Source organism: Carcharodon carcharias, chromosome 3 (assembly GCF_017639515.1).
Source record: "Carcharodon carcharias isolate sCarCar2 chromosome 3, sCarCar2.pri, whole genome shotgun sequence".
Taxonomy (NCBI): Eukaryota; Metazoa; Chordata; class Chondrichthyes; order Lamniformes; family Lamnidae; genus Carcharodon; species Carcharodon carcharias.
In genome coordinates, this window is record NC_054469.1 from 92475289 (window position 1) to 92497230 (window position 21942).

The 21942-nt window shown below is 46.2% G+C and overlaps 1 long non-coding RNA gene across 1 annotated transcript in view; it reads right to left on the minus strand.

The window, feature by feature from the left end:
* Nucleotides 1–389: 389 nt before the first annotated feature.
* Nucleotides 390–21942, minus strand: part of LOC121276382 — a 35893-nt gene continuing 14340 nt past the window's right edge. Inside the window, exons 2-3 of the long non-coding RNA XR_005942648.1 lie at nucleotides 11778–11910; nucleotides 390–687 (exon numbers count right to left, since the gene is read on the minus strand). This is a non-coding gene — a long non-coding RNA (uncharacterized LOC121276382). The remainder of the gene's footprint in view (nucleotides 688–11777; nucleotides 11911–21942) is intronic.

The following is a 21942-nucleotide window of genomic DNA, read 5'->3' on the forward strand; positions in this document are numbered from 1 at the left end:
CCCCGCTTTCCCCACCCCCACCTCCAAGGGAGGTGGAGATCTGCAACTCACTGCCTGAAACAGTGGTGGGGACATTTAAAACACACTTGGAAATGCTTTTGAAATGTGGTAGCCAAGAGTTGAAAGGTGGGATTAAGCTGGATAGTTCTTTTTAGGCCAACATGCACCTGATGGGTCAAATGGCCCTCTTCTGTGCTGTAAATGTCTCTATTTGTCTATGTTATCAATGACCTGTGTTACTGAGGACTACTGCACATGCCACAGGAATTGCCATGTGACCCATGGAAGAGTCTGATGCAGTGAATAGTTCACCTACAACTTGGTGAATCCCTCAGTACTGCTTGCAAAGTATATGGCATGAACAAAAGTAACTCATGTAGACAACTATGTTCAAAAAAGCAATCTATATTTGTATGCCAATCCCAATTGGTGTAAATGCTCAGGTACCACAACAGAGACTGAAACAATGCTGCAACTCTGGACAGCAGATTTCTATCTTTGGGTGTCCTCATCAGCTCCTCATCCTTTGTTGTTGTGATCCATTCCACACTTTGTCTTTGCTATTGCTATTTAGATGCTGCTGGAAGCTGTGCTCATGTTTGCAGAGGCAGTGATGGTAACACAAGTTGCTGTAAGATGCTGATTTGCTAAAGAGCATTAGCTGTGGCATGTTCTACTCACCAATCCCTAAAAAAAACAGAAGAAAAAGAAATGTCAAAGTGTTCCCTGAAATAGTACCTTCACACTCCACTTTCATTGTATGATTCTTTCTATAATGTTTTTCAGCTCAAACACATGACATTCATTGAATGGGACAGCACTATACAAAGCCACAAGCTCAGTTGGAAAGCTCTGATTTGCCCCTTTCCCACTCTCTTAATGATAATCTTGCCAATGATGCTTAGAATAAATAAATTAATACTTCCTCAAAAATAGCAGGGAGAGTTTGTTCTACTGTCACATGGCATCATTTCATTGCCGCAGTTTCATTCAGTCTCCAAGACCTCCTCAGTTCTATGACACAGCTACTATGGTGGTCAATCAAATCACAGACAGCAATAAGAATTACAGGGCTTCAGTTTACAATCCAGCGGGGAGTAGCCCTCACAGTGAGTGCATCTTAGAAAGTTGTTAGACGCAGAAAGTTGTTAGATTTTCTGTCCATTCATTTTAACTTTAACTTAAGAATTTTAATGGATGGAAAGAAGATTGTGTATTATGTACTCACACTACTATGAGATGTCCCCTTTGCACACAAGTTTTGGAATCACACTTAAATTTAACGTAAAGCAAACTTTAATCAACTTGCCCACATTGTAGGAACCTGAATGTAGCTGTCAAAGGCTAAAGTATCATTGTATCTGAAGTGAGTGCCTGTATTCTAATATATTGATGGATTTTAAACCTATCTAATATTAGGTTTTAACACATCAGACTTTAAGGGCTGAAGTTCCCTGACAGGAGTAGGGAACAGACATCATGACTACTTTTGTGGTCCAAACCCATGCCCCGAGCAGTGGGGACAGAGTTGGGAGGGAAACAGTCATTCATTGTGATTTTCAGAAAGATGCCCTCTTTATTGGCATGGAGACAGGTTCCCTTTCCAATTAAGTGGGGGCTAGTGGGCTTGTAAAGCTGGAGGGCAACTCCGGCCTTCCAGCTTGAGAGGAACAGCAGGTGATAATGGCAGGTAAGAAACAGAGGGGTCGCTTAAACATGGAGGCATCCTCTCACCTGGCTGAATGGAAGTCAGGGTTCTTTCTGGGCTTTGAACCTGTGCCTGGGGGAAAACAGAATTGAGACACGCTTTCCATGGGCTTAATTGAAAGGAAGATGGGTTCAGAAGCCAATTAGCAGCCATGGGTGTGAGAATGGAAGAAGGCCAAATGAAGTGCGGATCAGACTGAAAGTCAGCATGGGCAGCCATCACTGTGGCTGCCAATTCCCTACTGCAAGTAGAGGGATAATTTCATAATGTCCCAGGAGAGTCAGGGACCTGGGACCCAGAGCAAGGTAATGCCTAATTTTTCTGACAGTGACTTTGAAGTGATGCTGGAGGCCATGACGGTGAAGAGAGACATCATTTTCCAGGAGGGTGGCAGGAGAAGGCCATCTGTACAGACAAAACAAGCCTGGGTTGAAATAGCAGCCACTGTGAGTTGCAGAAATGTTGGTAGCCAATCCTTGTGTAGAAGAGGTTCAATGACCTGATTCACTCTAGCAAGATGAGTGCAACCTCCGACTCTCAGGACAGACCTCTGGGTTTTCACCCTCCAGTAGAAACACCATCTGAGGAACCACAGAGCATGCTGTTCCTGAACATCGGAGGAGTGTATGCCCAGGGGACTTACTACCCCTCAGAATGGCTTAGAGCCACAGTGTAGCTGAGGACCTGTAACCACTGAAACATGCACCTTTAATGAATAGGAGAAGATGGCATTGGCCAAAGAGGACAGCAGTATCTTATGTCACTCCCTTTTGTCCTTTCAGGAGAAATGGGTATGAAGTGCCCAGGAGAGGGCCAAACAGGTGGGGAAGTGCCGTACTTCCAGATAATCACACCAATGGAGGATTGAGTTGTGGAAATAACCAGTATTACAGGTGAGGAGCAAATGGTCCTGGTGAAATAGGTGATCATGGTGGACATGGTGATAACAGAGGGCACTCAATAAGAGGGTGCATTGTATTACACCCTGTCCAACCAGGGTGATCAAGTGTCCCGGAATTTCAGTGACTGTCCTGTTAATTACTTTTTATTTTGTGTCCTGGGTCATATCTTCCTGGGACACGTTTCTGATTTCTTCCATCTCTGCAGGTATTATGTCTGCACATGCGTTGGCCATGGTACACTGCCATTTTGTGCTCAGGGCTGTCCAGAAGGTGTCCATGGGCTGGGATCTGAGATGATATTATCTTACGCTAAGCGGAATCATCCATCCCATTGGCTGCATGCGTCATGGTGGGCAGGAGCAGACAATATGGCAAGAAGGCCAAACAGGGTCATATCTTCCTGGGTCATATCTTCCTGGGACACGTTTCTGATTTCTTCCATCTCTGCAGGTATTGTGTCTGCACATGCGTTGGCCATGGTACACTGCCAGTTTGTGCTCAGGGCTGTCCAGAAGGTGTCCATGGGCTGGGATCTGAGATGATATTATCTTACGCTAGGCGGAATCATCCATCCCATTGGCTGCATGCGTCATGGTGGGCAGGAGCGGACAATATGGCAAGAAGGCCAAAAATCGGTTTCATGCTGTCAAGAAATCAGTTTGCGATCGTCCGCTTCGATCATCGATGGCGGGCCACATTTTCCACTGTCCAACATTGGATCTTAACTGAAATGCATTTACATCTCGTTATTGTGCCCTCACACTGGAATCATCCCCCCTTGTCAAATTTACCACCCATGTCAGTGTGACTTCAGAATGGCATTCTACAAGACTGCCTTTAAAAGGCATGCATCTGGCGAGCTGAACTTTTGAGGGGAATTCAGAAGTGAGTGTACACCAACCTTGCGCAATGCTCGGGAGCATTGCTCATAGGACATCAAGGAAGAGGCACCTTGCATTTGTGGGGGTCACAGGCAAGTTGCTTTTTCCTGCTGGCTTTCAGTGCGGTGCCGGGGCAAGGCTTCAGTGTTGGTCAGGCCAGGGGACATAGAGATGTGTGCAAGGCACCACAGTTTGAAGGAAGAACACAAGCACGTGCCGGGGATGTGGTGAGGGAAGCAGTCACACACTTGGAAAAGCTTGTCAAAAGTGAGCATTCTTCTACAGCTGAGACCATTCAGCAACAGCTCCATTGACGTGCTTGGAGTCGGGCCTCTGAAGCTTTTCTGCGCATTCAAGCAACGCAAAAGCATGAAAGCACCAAATGCTCCTGAGCTTTTCACTGCTTGGGCACAGACTGCAAATTAATGTGCATTTTAGGGGGTAGCAGAACAATTGACAAACTAGGAAACTGCCTTGCGAAAGGTGGCCATGGCTCAGTCACTGATGGAGGCACTCAGAATTCTTTGCCTTCATTAGGGTCTGGACCAGTATCCTTCATGGTTTCAGCTGACAGCAGAGCCTTGCAATGTGTGTTAAGAGAATGCCTGTGCTCAAGCTGAAAGCACAGCATGCAGCCTAGTGGTCGAAGCTGCCACCGGTCAAGTGGAGTGGGGCAAAGGTGGGTGGGGTTTCGGACAGCTATAAAGTGCACTACACAATCAGCAGATTACACAATGGCCATCCAAGTAGTTACTAGTATTCTCCTGCATGCGTGAAGGGGCCTTCCGACTGAACCAAGAGATGTTCTTATGACACCTACACTAAGCCATGCGTCTTTCTCTCTCTCTTTGATCCTGCAGGAGGAGAACATCAGTATCTTGGAGCCTGGTGATTTAGCAGTATGCCTCATGGCTTACAGGGAGCAGAGAAGAAGAAGAAGAGTGCAGTGGAGTCGCCTGGCTTGGCAAAGGGAGGAACACTTCCCTCAAGATGAAGGGGCGTCAGGGCCTGCTGTGCATGCAGCTGAAGATCCACAGAGAGCTATCGCTCGTGGGCGCCTTGATAGCCCCAGGGTCTATTGGCGGAGCTTGTCATTCCTGCAGATGACTGAGAACCAGTGTTGCTGAAGATGGCACATTTCTAGGGAACTGGCTGGTCGCATATGCTACCTGCTGCAGGATTTGGTGCCGGGGACAGGGAGGGCATCCACTGCCAGTGGCCATGAAAGTGACCGCGACGCTCAATTTTTACGCCCGTGTTTCTTTCCAGGGCTCCACAGGTGCTCTGTGTGGAATCTCGCAAGCCTCCACACACAAGTGTATCCAAGAGGTCATGGATGACATCTTCACGAAGGGACAGAACTTTGTGCATTTCACCTGGGATCAAGAAAGCCAGGAAGCAAGAACATTGGGATTTGCACAAATCCCTAGTTTTCCACAGATGCAGGATGCCATTGATTTCACTCACATAGTGCTTAGGTCTCCGTGGCAACAAGCAGTCTGCAAGAGTTTCCACTTACTGAATGTTCAACTAGTGTACGATCACCACAAACACACCGTACATGGTTTCCAGTGAGCATCCATGATTCCCACATCCTTAGCAGGTTTCAGATCCCTGACATGTTTCATGGTCCACAGTGGCTCCAGGGTTGGCTCCTTGGGGACAAGGGCTACCCACAGTGGCTGATGACACTCATACAGTGGCCTCAGGCTGCAACAGAGCAACGGTATAATGAAGCTCATGCCCTGAGCTGGACTTTAGTAGAGCAAACGCTAGGCATCTGATTCCGATGTGTTGACAGGTCTGGTGGAGCACTGCAATACAACCGCCAAAGGGCGTCGTGCATCATCATAGCTTGCTGCACAAAACACAACCTGGTGCTGCAATGGGTGGAGGACCAGGCTGAGGAGGAGACGGAGGAGCTGCATGTCTCCTCTGATGAGGAGGAGGTCAAAGGGAATGACAGTGAAGAGGTCCTGGAAGGCGCGGATGTCAGATATGAGGCCATTGCACTGGCCCAATGAGTCAGGCGCACTCATGAGGCCCTCATTGCCACAAGATTCATGGAGGATGATGACGAGATGCGGTGAGGACAGTCCTGACATCCTCACCTTGCATCTGTGAACGTTTGACTCCTGTGTGGTTGATGGCAGCGCACATACCCTCAGTGCTCAGGCTCATGTCATGGAGACACAGCGGAGGCCCAGATAGTCACCTGATTCTAGGAGGATGATGACGACATGCAGCGAGGGCATTCCATAGATCTGTACATAGCCTCTGTGAATATCTGACTCCTGTTTAGTTGAAGGCAGCTCACTTGCGCTCTGTGATCAGAGTCATATCATGGAGAAGCAGTCGTGAAACTTTAAATGCGCCTGATCCTTTGTCAGCCTTCAGCACCTGACCCCTACAGGAGCACAGCTGAAGAGATGGGGGTCAGCCCCACCTCTAAGGCGCTGAGAGCACACAGAGAGAATGACAGAACTTTGTGACGCCTGCCCATGACATTCTAGTGGCAATAACAAGAACCATCAAGGTGCAGACATCACTAATATGTCCAGTGATTGTGAAGCCAGACTATCACTTTGCTCTGAAGGTTACACACTGCACAGGGAAGAGGCCCTGGACTGAGACACCTGCCTTTATCTTGTGCAGGAACCAAGGTTTCACATCTGAGCGACCCGAGCACTGCTCATCACAATAAGGAGCCATAGGCAAGGAAGCATCCTTGGGAATTTACTTACAACAGTAAACATTATGTACAAGTGATTAACACTTGTGCCGGCTGTGCAGTTACATTTTCTTAACCTTCCTAACCCTGCCGCTATGTCTTGGTGCTCCCACAATATCCACAGCAGAGGTGGAGGCAGCCTACTGACTGTGACACCTTGTCTATGATGACTCCAGCATGCGTCCTCTGGAGGGCCAAGACCAGAGGCTGGCTATCAGGGGCCTGCTGTGTGGAAGTGACACCCTCATGGATACGTAGAGCTGGAGCTATTCAGGTCAGTGGAAGAGGGGATTCAGATGGGCCGGATAATCCCAGAGTCATCTGGGTGGATGGCCCCGGAGTGTCAAGCTACTGATCCTCCTCCTTATGGGTGCCCGAGGGCCCCTGGCTGACTCCTTGAGGAGAAGGGAGACTGGAATGAGATCGGGCCACCCTTGCGTTAAAGGCCAACTATGGCGTCGGCGATGGAGTTCAGCCTGCACAGCAGTGCAGGACCGATGTCCTGGACCAAGATCTCCGGGGTGGCCACCATTCTCCCAGCGTTGACGTCAGTGTGTTGGCATGCCGGTGCTATCATCTCAGCCTGAATGTGGACGGTGAGACTGTGACCTCTTGTTCCAGACACCCCAGCCAGAGGAAATAACCCCCCTGTAACCAGTCAGTCCATCCCTGTCAGAATTTTATGTTTCAATGAGATCTCCTATCGTTCTTCTAAACTCCAGTGAAAAAAGGCCCAATTAGCCCAATCTCTCCTCATATGACAATTCTGCCATCCCAGGAATCAGTCTGGTGAACTTCTGCTGCATTCCCTCAGTGGCAAGTATATCCTTTTTTTAGGTAAGGAGACCAAAACTCTACACAATACTCCAGATGTGGTCTCAACAAGGCGCTGTACAGATGCAGTAACGCCTCATTGCTCGTGTACTCAAGTCTTCTTGCAATGAAGGCCAACATATCATTTGCCTTCTTAACTGCTTGCTGCACCTGCATGTTTGCTTTCAGTGATTGGTGCACAAGGACACCCAGGTCCCTTTGTACATCAACATTTCTCAATTTATCACCATTTAAAAAAATACTCTGCCATTCTATTTTTCCTACCAAAGTGATCACTTCACCCTTATCCATGTTATAATGCATCTGCCATGTTTTTGCCCACTCACTCAATCTGCCTAAATCACCTTGAAGTCTCTTAACACTCTCTTCATTGTTTACATTCCCATCAAGTTTTGTGTCATCAGCAAACATGGAAATATTACATTTAGTTCCCTTATCCAAATCATTGATATATATTGTGAATAGCTGGGCCCAAGCACTGACCCCTGCGGTACTCCTCTAGTCAACACTTGACACTCTGAAAACAACCTATTTATTCCTATTCTCTGTTTCCTGTCTGCTAACCAATTCTCAAACCATGCCAATATATTAACCCCAATCTCATGTGCTTTAAATTTACACACTAACTTCTTATGTGAGACTTTATCAAAAGCTTTCTGAAAATCCAAAAACACCATGTCCACGACATCTCCCTTATCTATTCTGCTAGTTATATCCTCAAAAAACTCCAGTAGGTTTGTCAAACATGATTTCCCCTTCATAAATCCACGTTGACTTTGTCTAATCCTGTTGATATTTTCTAAGTGTCCTGTTATCACATCCTTTATAATAGACTCTAGCATTTACCCTATTACTGATGTTAGGCTAACCAGTCTGTAATTCACTGCTTTCCCCCTCCCTCCTTTTTTAAATAGTGGGGTTACATTTGCCACCTTCCAATCTGCCAGGAGTATTCCAGAATCTACAGAATTTTTGGAAGATGACAACCAGCACACTCACTATTTCCATGGCTACATCTGTTAGCACACTGGGATGTAGATCATCAGGCCCTAGGAATTATCAGGTCTCCTGATGTTCCTGTGATTGTCTTTGCAGCTCCAGCAACTGATTGAAAACTGAGTCCAGGGGCTCATCATCTGACTTGGACTCTGCAGGTTCCTTTCCTCCAGCAGTCCTCCAAGTGCTGGCAACCAAGGATGTCCCTATCTCAAAGAAAAGCAGAAAATTCTGGAAAGACTCAGCAGGTCTGACAGCAGAAACAGAGTTAACATTTTGAGTCTGTATGACCCTTCGTCAGAGCTAAAGCTGATGTCCCTGCCTCCTTTTTATTTATATTCATCCATGGCATATGGGCTTCGCTGGCTGTGCCAGCATTTATTGCCCATCCCTAGTTGCCCCAGAGAAGGGGGTGGTTCTTCTTGAACCGCTGCAGTAATTATAGTGTAGTTATACCCATAGTGCTGTTATGAAGGGAGTCCCAGGATTTTGACCCAGCGACAGTGAAGGAACGGTGATATATTTCAAAGACAGGATGGTGAGTGGCTTGGAGGGGAACTTGCAAGTGGTGGTGTTCCCATCTATCTGTTGCCCTTGTCCTTATAGATGGTAGTGGTCATGGGTTTGGAAGGTGCTGTCTAAGGAGCCTTGGTGAATTCCTGCAGTGCATCTTGTAGATGGTACACACTGCTGCTACTGTGTGTCAGTGGTAGAGGGAGTGAATGTTTGTGGATGTGGTGCCAATCAAACGGGCTTTGTCCTGGATAGTGTCAAGCTTCTTGAGTGTTGTGGGAGAAGCTCTCATCCAGGAAAGTGGGGAGTATTCCATCACACTCCTGACTTGTGCCTTATAGATGGTGGACAGGCTTTGGGAGTCAGGAGGTGAATTACTAGTCGCACTATTCCTAGCCTCTGACGTGCCAGTGCCTTCAGCCATTTCTTGATATCACGTGGAGTGAATCAAATTAGCTGGAGACTGGCATCTGTGATGCTGGGGATCTCCGGGGGAAGGCCACAATGGATCATCCACTCGGCACTTCTGGCTGAAGATTGTAGCAAATGCTTCAGCCTTATCTTTTGCACTGATCTGCTGGGCTCCCCAGTCATTGAGGATGGAGATATTTGCTGAGCCTCCTCCTCCAGTGAGTTGTTTAATTATCCATCACCATTCACAACTGGATGTGTCAGGACTGCAGAGTTTAGATTTGATCCGTTGGTTGTCTATCACTTGCTGCTTATGTTGTTTGGCATGCAAGTAGTTCTCTGTTGTAACTTCACCAGGTTGACACCTGATTTTTAGGTATGCCTGGTGCTGCTCCTGGCATGCCCTCTTGCACTCTTCGTTGAATCAGGGTTGATTCCCCGGCTTGATGGTAATGGTAGAGTGGGGATATGCCGGGCCATGAAGTTACAGATTGTGTTTGAGTACAATTCTGCTGCTGCTGATGGCCCACAGTGCCTCATGGATGCCCAATCTTGAATTGCTAGATTGTTCAAAATCTATCCCATTTAGCATGACGGTAGTGCCACACAAGATGGAGGGTATCCTCAATGTGAAGGCGGGACTGTGCGGTGGTCAGTCCTGCTGATACTGTCCTGGACAGATGCATCTGCAGCTGGCAGGTTGGTGAGGATGATATCACTCCAACATGATATGAAGAAATTGTTGAAAGCACTGAATACTGCAAGGGCTATGGCCCCTGACAATATTCCAGCAATAGTACTAAGACTTGTGCTCCAGAACTTGCCGGTCCGCATGCCAAGCTGTTCCAGTACAGTACACTAGCATCTATCTGGCTATGTGGAAAATTATGCAGGTATGTCCTGTACAGAAAAAGCAGAACAAATCCTGCCCCATCAGCGCACTCTTGATCATCAGTAAAGTAATGGAACGGGTCATCAACAGTGCTATCAAGCGGCACTTGCTTACTGATGTCCAGTTTGGGTTCCGTCAGGGCCACTCAACTCCTGACCTCATTACAGCCTTGGTTCAAATATGGACAAAAGAGCTGAACTCCTGGGGTGAGGCGCAAGTGACTGCCTTTGACATCATGGCTGCATTTGACCGAGTCTGGTATCAAGGAGCCCTAACAAAACTGAAGTCAATTGGGAATCAGGGGGAAAACTCTCTGCTGGTTGGAGTCATATGGAGCACAAAAGAAGATGGTGTGGTTGTTGAAGGTCAGTCATCTCAGCTCCAGGACATCACAGCAGGAGTTCCTCAGTGTAGTGTCCTAGGCTTAAACATCTTCACTGCTTCATCAATGACCTTTCTTCCATCATAAGGTCAGAAGTGGGGATGTTCGCTGATGATTGCACAATGTTCAGCACCATTTGTGACTCCTCAGATACTGAAGCAGTCTATGTCCAAATGCACCAAGACCTTGACAATATCCAGGCTTTGGCTGACAAGTGGCAGATAACATTTGCACCACACAAGTGTCAGGCAATGACCATCTCCAACAAGAGAGAATCCAACCATTGCCCCTTGATGTTCAATGGCATTACCATCACGGAATCCCCCACTATGTTTTTCCTTCTTGTTGGCTCCCTCACCACCTGCTGCTGACCCAGTCTAGCAGATATGTCCTTTAGGACTCAGCCAGTACTGGTGCTACACAGCCACTCTTGGCGAGGGACATTGAAGTCCCCCACCCAGAGTACATTCTGCACCTTTGCCACCCTCAGTGCTTCCTCCAAGTGGTGTTCAACACGGAGGAGGACTGGTATTCAGTAGGAGGTTTCCTTACCCATGTTTGATCTGGTGCCATAAGACTTCATGGTGTCTGGAGTCAATGTTGAGGACTTGTAGGGCAACTACCTGCTGACTGTATACCACTGTGCCACCACCTCTGCAGGAGAGACAGGATATACTCAGTGATGATGATGATGGTGTCTGGGACATTGTCTGTAAGATATGATTCTGTGAGGATGACTATGTCAGGCTTTGCTTGACTAATCTATGAGGTAGCTTTCCCAATTTTGGCACTAGCTCCAGGTGTTAGTAAGGCGGGCTTTGCAGGGTTGACAGGGCTGAGATTGCCTAGGTCGGTTTCATTCCTTTTTTGTGACTTTGTGGCAGTTTGATACAACTGAGTGGCCATTTCAGAGAGCATTTAAGAGTCAACCACACTGCCATGGATCTGGAGTCACACGTAGGCCAGACCAGGAAAGGGCAACTGATGTCCTTCCCTAAAGGAAATTAGTGAACCATATAGGCTTTTACAACAATCAACAAAGGTTTTATGGTCATCATTAGACTTCTAATTCGAGATTTTTATTGAATTCAAATTATACCATCTGCTGTTGCAGAATTTGAACCTGGATCCCAGGAGCATTGGCCTTGGTCTCTGGATTACTAGTCCAGCAACAATACCACTATGCTATCGCAGATTGTGTACTGTGCTCATCAGATTGTGATCCCAAGGCTGCTCTACATCTAGGTCCCACTGAGGTGTGTGTCGCTGTGCTTTGGAGAGTACGGGTGAGCGCTGTGATGGGTCTTCAATGGAGCTTCCCTCAGGGTTCTCATCTGAGGTGCTCTCAGCGCTGGGGTTGGGGTCACGCTTGCCTGAGGGCAACCTATCAGATGTGCCTGGGACAGAAAGCTGAGATTATTAGTGCTTGGCAGCCACGTTGAACACAGAACACTGGACTCAGAGTACAGTTGAGAGAGAGGTGATGTGGTGCAGGACCCTCACATGTGTGTTTGGTGCTGACCTCACCGGCACTGCAGGAACAGTCCATGTCCTCTCCAGCCAGCTCCAACAAGCAGCTCACAAGTGGAGTGAGAACCTTGATCTCTGGCACTCCACCCCAGGTCTGGGACTTCTCCCGTTGATTATGTCCCATCTTGTCCTGCATAAAGACAGATGCAGAGGGTGTGAATGTAATAAACTTGGAGAGAGCTGGGCAGATTTCCTGTAAGAAACAGTGAAATTTATTAGCAGACTTCAGAGGAGACTATCTGCTTGTTCCAAGACCAAGGCTGAAAAGCTCTGCCTCTCAGGTTCCCCACGCTTAGGGCTGATTGGTCTATACAGTCACATGATCCCCATAACAGGAAGAAATGGTTTAACTTACAATCATTACATTCCTCCCCCTTTACTTTTGTTTTACCCTCTACTTTAGAAAACATCCTAACCCATATTATATTGAATTATATACAGTTCATGCCATTATAAATTTAGTCTTTGAGAAGGTTTTCGGATTCAGGTAGAGCGACACAACTCCACAGCTGGAGATTCTTCTATTGGATTGACTTGCACAGGAACTGCAGCTTCAGGGAAATCCCTAGACAGTGGCAATTCAGAATCATTTACTTCAGCAGAGACATCCGGTATGTCTATTCTTTGCCAATCTGGCACCTTAGGATTCGAAGTTTTTACTTTGGTTTCAGGTGAATTAACTGGTTGTTGGAGGATTTCTCAACTTCTGAGATGATCCACGTGTTTCCTAACAATCCTGTTTTTCACTTCCACCTGATAAGAAAAAGGTCCTGTTTCAGAGACAATTATGCCAGGGATCCATCTCGGTCCAGTTGCAAAATTTCGGGCAAAAATTGTCTCTCCCACAGTAAACTCTCGACCTTTACTGTGAACGTTATGATTTCATCTCTGACTGCCCTGATTTCTCTCCACCTTCCCCTCTAAATTAGGGAATACTAGACTCAATCTTGTATGAAGTCAGCACTTCATTAACAATTCTGCAGGTGATAAACTAATGGTCGCATGAGGAGTTGTGCAATAGCTGAACAGGAATCTTGAAGTTTGTGTTTCTAATGTTCCCTCTGATAGTTTCTTCATGCATATTTTAAAGGTTTGTACTGCTCTTTCTGCCAAGCCATTAGGCGAGAGGGTTGGTACGGTGCTGTTCCGGCATGTTTAATCCCATTTACGTTCATGAATCTTTGTAATTCAGTGCTAGTGAAAGCAGTACCATAGTCTGACACAATAGCTTTAGGTAAACCATGGACACTGAAACTCTGGCACAGTTTTTCAATGGTTGTAGACGCAGTAGGTAATCTCATTTCAAACACATCCATCCATTTGGGATATGCATCGATAAACACGAGAAATATGGTACCTAGAGATGGACCTACATAGTCTATATGTAGTCTAACACAGGGTCAACCAGGCCATGCCCACTGATGCAGTGGAACTGAAATGGGCAACTTCTGCTATTTCACCATTTTTTCTATAGCTGGCCACCAGATATAACTTTGTGTGAGCATCTTCATTTTTGAAATACCAGGATGATAACTATGAAGTTCTTCCAATAATGGTTTTCTTCCTTGCACAGGGATAGCGACTCTTGCATGTCATAATAATATACCATCTTGACAGCTCAGTTCAGAACAATGTACAAAGAATAGTTCTAATTCTTCAGGGATTTGTGCATTTGACCATCCTTGCAATACTTGTTTATGGATTCTTGCTAAAATTGGATCCCAATTTGTCCAATTCTTTATCTGCCTCGTGCAGACTGGTGAGGAATCCAGGAAATTTAATGCAAGTACCACATCTTGAGGTACTGTATGTGTGTAACACTATCTGGCAAAGGAAGACGACTGAGGGTGTCTGCATTTGCTATATGCACTCCTGGACGGTGCATGAAAGTATACTTGTATGCCAATATTAAAGCCCATCTTTGAATTCTAGCAAAAGTTATCATTGGGATTGTCTTAACTTCACTAAACAACCCTAACAGTGGATTATGATCTCACAATATGGTGGTGTCGACCATGCAAATATTGATGGAACTTATTTACTCTAAATACAATAGTTAAGCCCTGTATTTCAATTTGCGAGTAACCTTTCCTAGCTGCAGAAAGGGTTCAAGATACTATCCTATTGGTCTTTCAGATCCATCCTCCATCCTGCGTGACAATATTGCTCCCACTCCATAGGGAGATACATCACAGTGAGTGTCAATTCCTTAGATGGATCATAGTGCACTTGCAGACATGACAAGTGTAAAAGCTTCTTAACTCTGGTGAAGGCTTCCTCTTGCTGTGCTTTCCAGGACCATCTGTGGTTCTTCTTCAATAATAAATGCAAAGGGGCTAACACTGTAGATAGATTAGGCAAGAAACGACCATAATAATTTACCATGCCCAAAAATGACTTCAGCTCATTACATTGCTGGAGAGGGTGCTTCCTTGATTGCCCTGACTTTCTCCCCTAATGGATGCTACCCTTGGGCATCCACAAAATCACCCAGATATGCAACTTCCTTTGCTTGGAAGGTGCACTTTTCTTTTTTTAAACGAACACCAGCCTCTAAAAATCTTTTCAGAATCTCTTCCAGGTTTGCCACATGTTCTGCTCAGTGGATCCTGTGATTAGGATGTTGTCGAAATACACTATAACTCGGAGGAGTCCTTGTAGTAGGCTTTCCATGGTTCTCTGGAAAAATCACACAGGCAGAGGGCACACCAAAGGGTCAGCATGTATATTGGCACAGGCCCTTCTGCATGTTTAATGTGACATGACTTCTTGATGTGCTGTCCAACTCGAGCTGCTGATATGTATGGTTTATATCCAGTTTAATATAGGATCTTCCTTCTGTGAGTTTAGCATACAGACCTTCAACCCTTAGGATTGGGTATTTGTCTTATTTTGCAGCCTTGTTTACCATTAATTTATAATCCCCACAGATGCAAATGGTTTGGCCCGGCTTTAGTGCAGGGACAATGGGTACTGCGCATTCGGAAAATTGGACTGGCTGGATTATTCTTAATTTCTCCAAACGACATAATTCTGCATCAACCTTTTCTCTCAGAGCGTAAGGCACAGGTCTTGCCTTAAAAAACTGGGGTGTTGTTTCAGGGTCCATGTATATTTTAGTTGCAGATCTTTGATTTTCCCCAACTCATCTCAGAATACTTGGTCATGCTTTGTCAGCAACTCTGGAATTTCTCCTGTCCTGATCTGAAAAATTTCTGACCAATATAATTTGATTTCCTTCAATCAATCATGGCCTAGAAGGCTAGTTCCTTCTCTTGTTACAACAATTATTGAGCTGTCTGTTGCCTGTATGATACAGGTACAGAGGTGATGCCTTTCACCTTTATTGCTTCTCCTGTATATGTTTTTAACTGAGCAGCAGTTTTCTCCAAACTCAATGGCTGGGTACCTTCTCTGAGGTATTTAAAGATGTGTTCTTCCACCACTGTGGTCAATGCTCCTGTGTCAACCTCCATGAAGAGGCTTTCCATTTACTTGAGGCATAACAGTGATTGGTTCAGTTTTCCTAGCCTTCAGATTGTGCAGGGAATAAACGGCGGCCTCAGTACCTTCTGGTTATTCTATATTGTGCACTTCATTTAACTTAACTTGATGTCTGAATGGCTGCCTTGATCTAGTCCTGCACTGTTTAACAACATGTCCTCTTTTGTGGCAGTAGCGCATTCTGCCTCTTTAAATCTACAGATTTCAGATGCATGATTTCCCCCATAATGGAAACACTTTAACTTCTGGGTTACTGGTGAGCTGCTTCCAGTATTTCTTTTTGTTTTTCTAGCGATAGGGGCCATGTTCCGCTTTGCGGTAGCCTCCCTGGTCCTCGCGTCACGCCCAGCGGAGGGTTCCCACCTTAACTGCAAAATGGCGCCATGGCAAAGCCTGTAAATCCCTCTCAGCACTCTCCATTGCTAGCGCTATCTCCATGAAGATTGCAAGCAAACAGCGCTGAATGACATCGTTGTTTCTGCCGCAAACCAAATGATCTCGCAACTTTGTTTAAAGTATCACTGAAGTCACAGTGCTCCGATAACTGTTGTAACTTCATGATATACATTGTGACTGACTCACTGGGGGCCCTCACTCGAGAGTTGTACTTGAATCTTTGCATGATCACAGAGGGTTTAGGCTTAAAATGTCCTTTCACGGGGTCCTACTAGCTCAGTGAAGGATCTGGAATTTGACACATTTGGAGCCATCAAGCTATGGATTACATTATAGGCTTAACTCCCATAGACACTTAGAATTGTCTTCTGCTTCCCCTCTGCTGTTATTTTGTTAGCTACAAAGTAGAGCCTTAATCACTCAATGTATTGACTGCAGTGCTTGACGGATAAATTGTACGGGTAAATTCTGCCAAAGTGAGGCATTGCTGGTGAGTATACTTATCTTCTCTTAAAATATTGGAATACTCAGTCGCGAGATGAGGTGCTGCGTCGGCGCTATTTATCCTTGTCGCCAGTTGCAACACACCTGGAGAGTACAGGACGGCTTTCTTGTAAGAAACGGTGAACTTTATTAACAGCCTTAAGAGGAGATTACATGCTTGTTCCAAGACCAAGGCTAAAAAGCTCCGTCACTAAGGTTCCTCACATTCAGGGCTGATTGGTCTATACATCACATGATCCCCATACCAGTAAGAAATGGTTTAACTTAAAGGGCAGGATTTTCCTATTGGCGAGCGGGGGGGGGGCGGGGCCCACTCGCCAACCCATAAAATGACACACAGTGCTGTCGGGCGGAACTCCCGATGTCACCCTGCCCCATTTAAATTTTCCGGTAGGCGAGGGCACAGCAAAATTAGCTGTGCACCCGCCGACCTGTCAATGGCCAATTGAGGCCATTGACAGAGTCATTTAGCTAATTAATAGTTGGCAGGCAGGCCAGGAGCCCAGGTGGGAGTTAGAAAAAGCATGAAACCTCATCCACGGGTGGGATGAGGGTTCATGTAGGTTTTTAAAAATTTTATTCAAGTTTTTGTAAAAATTATGGACATGTCCCAACTCATGTGACAGTGTCACATGGGAGGACACGTCAGGGAATTTTTTTTTCTCTATTTTTAATATTTTTGAGAGTAGAGCTGATCTGCCTGAGACGGCACTTGGCCTCAGGGAGATGAGTGCACTCTTTCATATGCGAAAGCACTCTCAAATGAGGGACTCCACGCCCTCCACCCCCCCGCCCTCACAGGGAGCACATAGCACTTCTGTGTGGATGTCACGCTGGGCGGGCCTTAATTGGCCTGCCCATGTAAAATGGTGCTGCGCCCCCAATTGGGGTTGCCGATTGGAGGTGTGCCTGCTTGCGCTCGCCATTCAACTTCGCCCCCGACGGGGGCAAAATCCTGCCCATAATCATTAGAGTGAGCAAGGTGCAAGCTAGACCAAATGAGAAGGATGCCAGACATGTGTGTGTTGTGAGTGCTGACGGGATGAGGAGGCAGTCTCCAGAGGAGATGAGTCCAGATGGACATGTGAGGATGTGTGTGTGAGAGAGTGAATGGTGATGTCCCTTGAGCTGGCAGTGAGTGAGATGCCATTGATTGTGTGACAGGCTGTGAGTGGGTAAGTTGAGATTGATGAGATGGTTGACTGCACTGGATGGCTGACCTCTTAAGTGCAGCATTGTCACTGGCCACCTCTGCCACCGCCTCCCAAGCTGGAGTGGTGAGACTGATGGGCCATCTGCAGCCAGAGCGGAAGTAGAGGACTTCACGGTGGGTTTCCATTGCATCCAGAAGGGATGTGTCACTGAATCGGGGGGCTGCACTTTCTTGGCTTTCAGCGCAGATGCTCTCGCCTCCATGAGTCCGCACATACGTGTAGGTAGGGTGGCACTGGGTGAGGAGCAGGGCACTTGTGTGAAGGAGGAGGTATCACAGGAAGAGGGAGCTGTGGTCACTTCACCTCAGAGGAGGGAGGACAGACACCACCCTGCTCAGCTGGGCACAAATACAGGGCCTCAGGAGTCACAGGACTCTGGAGAGTGGGGAAAATGGGGAGACAGAGGTAAGGGGAGAGAGAGACATGGGGAGGTGGAGTTGGAAAGAGAGGCAGAAAGCTGCTGCATTCTTGGGGGTGAAGTGGGGCATGTTTCTGGTTTGGATTTTTACACCAATCAAGGTAAATGCAAAGGACTGAAAGACCTTCCAGCCGGGATTTTCCGGTCTCACCAGCGATGGGCCCTGCCACTGGCAGGACCAGGAAATCCTGCACTCCATTTCAGGCACCCAGGCCAGGATTTTTCCCCTAGGCTTCAGGATCCTGATGTCAGAGTTAAGTAGGGGTCAGAAGCCCGCACTGTGGGGAAAGTGGTCTGTAATTTCCCCTGAATCTTCAAAGCCCATTAAACCTCTTTGACCAAGCTTTTGGTCATATGACCTAATACTGCCTTATGTTGGCTCACCCTACCTGAAAAGTTTGACTTTTGAAAGTTTGGGACAAGGTGGAAGAAAATTGCTCGGGGTACTGCGGAAACTGAAAATTGCTCAGGAGGGCAGGGGTGGCAGAGGAGAAAATGGCTCTGGAGCCAGGGGTGGGGGGGGGGTGGTGTTGATGGGGAGAGAACTGCTCCAAAGCAGGGGAGGGGAAGTGGGTGGCTGCGGAGAGGGAGAGGCAGGGTAGTGCTGCATGAGTTACAGGCTATGAAGAAAATCTTAAGTGTACCTAATCAAAACAGAATCCGCTTGTTCTAAAGTTAGCTCAGTTTTATGATGTTTGAAGCTATTGAAATTCAGAAATATGGAAAATAAACTCAATGTTTGTTTTTGGTGTCTGAATGCGTAAGTGATGTTACTGATCGTGATTATTGAGTGCTCTGGTTGGGGCAATTGATGCCATTGATGTCAGTTACGGTACTCGTAATGTTAAATGATAGCTAATTAATTGGTCTTGAGTGCAACTGATGTCAAATAATGGCCAAATGATTGCTTTTGAATGCAATAGATGTTGAATGATAGCTAAATGATTGCTTTTGAGCACAACTGATATCAAATGAGTGCAAATGAACACTGTTGAATGCAAATGTTGTCAATCTTTTCAGGTAGGGGTTGCCAGGGTCCCCTCTAGAAAGAAGCATGTGACTGGTCTCATTCCCATGCAGGCAGGAAGGGCCCTACTTTGGACTTTCACCAGAAGACCTCCCCCAGGCATCTATAAACTGTCCCCCATTCTTGCATAAAACTAGAGCTGAGCTGGAAAATTCTGGTCCGGAATTTTCCAGCTTGCCTCCTTTAATCGGAGTTTCCAAATTTAGAGAACCTAACTGGCTACCCACCACGTGGAAACATGTCACTCCGCCACCCTAAAATGGCCCACACTGGGAAACTGGTACTCTGGCCGGTGTCGGTATTTTCAGGCCCCATTCACCTCCATTCCCACCCCTGCAAAGCCTGAAAATCCTACTAAATCACACATTGTAATTGTTCTAGTTAGGTAAGTCCTGTCCTAAATACCTGCATTAATTGTTCCTCCTTAGCTTCTAAAGGGGAAAAATCGGATTGGATGAAGTTAATTGTAAAGCCAACAAAATACTGTTTGGATCCTTCAATATTCTCCATCAGAGATGGCGACTGTGAAAATTATGGATAGCAATGAAAATACAGGTTAATAGTTTATTTTTTATAAACTCAAATAGATTGAGATTTCCCCCTTGCCTATGGTAGCAGATTTACTGCTGTTTTTTTTCCTGGACAAAATCCAAATTTTCTTCTTTGAAGTGGAAATAAAAAATATCAAACTCCTTAATGATCACCAAGTGGACATTCCACAAACCGGTGGCCCTTTTCTTAAACAGCTGCAAAAGAACTTGCTAAACCTACAAGTAGTAATTTCACCCACGCAATAACCAGCCTGACAATAATAATGTGTTTCTCATGCAGCAGAGTCTGGGACAGCAAGCCATGAACAGGCACAAAGAACAATCAAAAGGTTAATGAAATGCTGGCCCTTATATCTAGAGGACTAGAATAGAAATAGGTAGGAGCCATGTTTCAGCTTTACAATGCCCTATTTAGACCACACTCAGTGTACTGTGAACAGGTCTGGGTATCACACTTCAGAAAGGATATCCTCGCCTTGGAGAGAATGTAGATTTGTCCAAATGATACCTGAACTCAAAGAGTTAAATTGTGAGGAGAAAAAATAAGTTTGCATTCCCTGGAATTCATAGGTTATCGGGTAATTTGATCAAAGTTTTAAAGTTCTTGGGCAGAACTTAATGTCCCCTCTATTAGGTGGTGGGTTCAGTAGCAGGTGGGGGGTGCGTGTGATCAGGCCGGAAAGTGCAAGTTGGACCTGCTGTCTTCCTGGCTTTAGTTAGGGCCAGGAAGGCCTGAGGACAGCCTTCTCGCCAGGATTTAAATTGAGGCCTTTAAGTGGCTACTTAAGGGTCACTTATGGGCCTCATCCCTCCACCACTGAAATTTAACCAGCATTCGGCGGGGGCCCTGACACACGTGCAACCTGCCAGGTAAACTGTGGTGGGTATGCCTGTGGCCTGGTGAGGGGGTGCGCTTTTATTTGCAGCCCATGCCCAATGGAGAAACCTGCCAGTGGCATGAGTTGTCCATGGGTGAAGATCTCCACCTGCCCTAAATACTAACTGCCCCTCCCTTCCTTCACCAGGGCTTTCCGTCTAGCCCTGATAAAACCACCCTTATACTTGGAGCTTCATCACCGATCCTCTGCCTAGCCTGAACTGTATTACTAGCAGTGGCTTCTGCTTCCGTTTTTCCAGCTGGCGGATGAGTACCCTCCCAACCCAACTCCCCTAGCCATGACCATTAAAATCCATCCATTGAGGGGAGCCAATAAGGGTGGATAGAGAGAACCTAATTCCACTGGAAAGTCCAGGACTAATTAGTGGACACAATCTAACAATTAGGGCCAGACCTTTTGAGGGTGAAATTAGTAAACACTTCTACAGATAAAGGATGGTAGATATTTGGAACTCGGTTCAGCAAGAAGCATTAAGTTAGATCAATTGTTAATTTAAAGTAGGAGATTGATAGATTTTTGTTAACCAAAGATATTATGGTACATGGGGCAAATGTGGATATGCAGGGTTAGGTCATAGATGAGCCATGATCTCATTGAATTGTGGAACAGACTTGAGGTATTGAATAACCTACTCCTATGTTCTAACATGGCCATATTAGAGGTGATTTTACCTCCAGTTGATTTTCAGGCAGCTAGTGGGCCAGCCATGCATTACACCTGCCTGATAGGGTTCGTCTGAAGTTTTATGGTGAGATTTAATTTGGGAGACTGCCCACATTATTACATCAATGACAGACGGCCTTCCCAATCGGAAAGTGGGATTCTGTGGGTCCATCAGTCATTTAAAATGTGAATGCAACTCTTAAAGAGAAGGTTTGTTCAACTCAGCTGAAGAATTTTTACCTCTACTGCAGAGGATTGAAAAGTTTGAAATGACTCGGACAAGAGCACCTTTGTCCACTGACCCAGCAGCACTGATGCTTGTGGAGCAGGTGAGGGCACAGAAGGAGATACTTTTCCTCTCAGATGCAGTATGTTGTCCAAACAAATGCTGCAGCAGGCCTGGAGAAGAGGGCAGACATTGTGGAAAAATGACATTACCCCAGGATCTAGATTCAGTGCAGAAAGCACTTCAACAGCCTAACCAGAACAACCAGGTTGTGCCAAGGATCTTTGATTTCCAATTTTCTGCAAGGATTTCCCTTCCGCAAACACCCTGAACAGTTCCCTCTCCTACTCATCATGCCCAGATTAATGCTCCAGAGCATGGCACGTGCTCCCACCATGGCAGCTGTGGGAATTTAAATTCAATTAATAAATCTGGAATAAAAAGCTAGTCTCAGTGATAATGATCACGAAATAGCCCATCTGGTTCATTAATGTCCTTTAGGGAAGGCCATCTACCTACATGTGATTCTAGACCGACAACAATGTGTTTGACAGTTCAGGAGGAATTTTACAGTCCCTCTCGCCAGCAGTATTTTCCAGTCCTGCCAAAGTCAATGAACTTTTGAATGATGGATTGCTGCATTTTATGTCCACCACCAACCACCACCCCACCACTCCCCGATTATCGCTGAGTGAAAATCCTGCAGCTCCCTTCCTAACAGTATTATGGGTGTGCCTACACCACAGGGACTGCAGCGGTT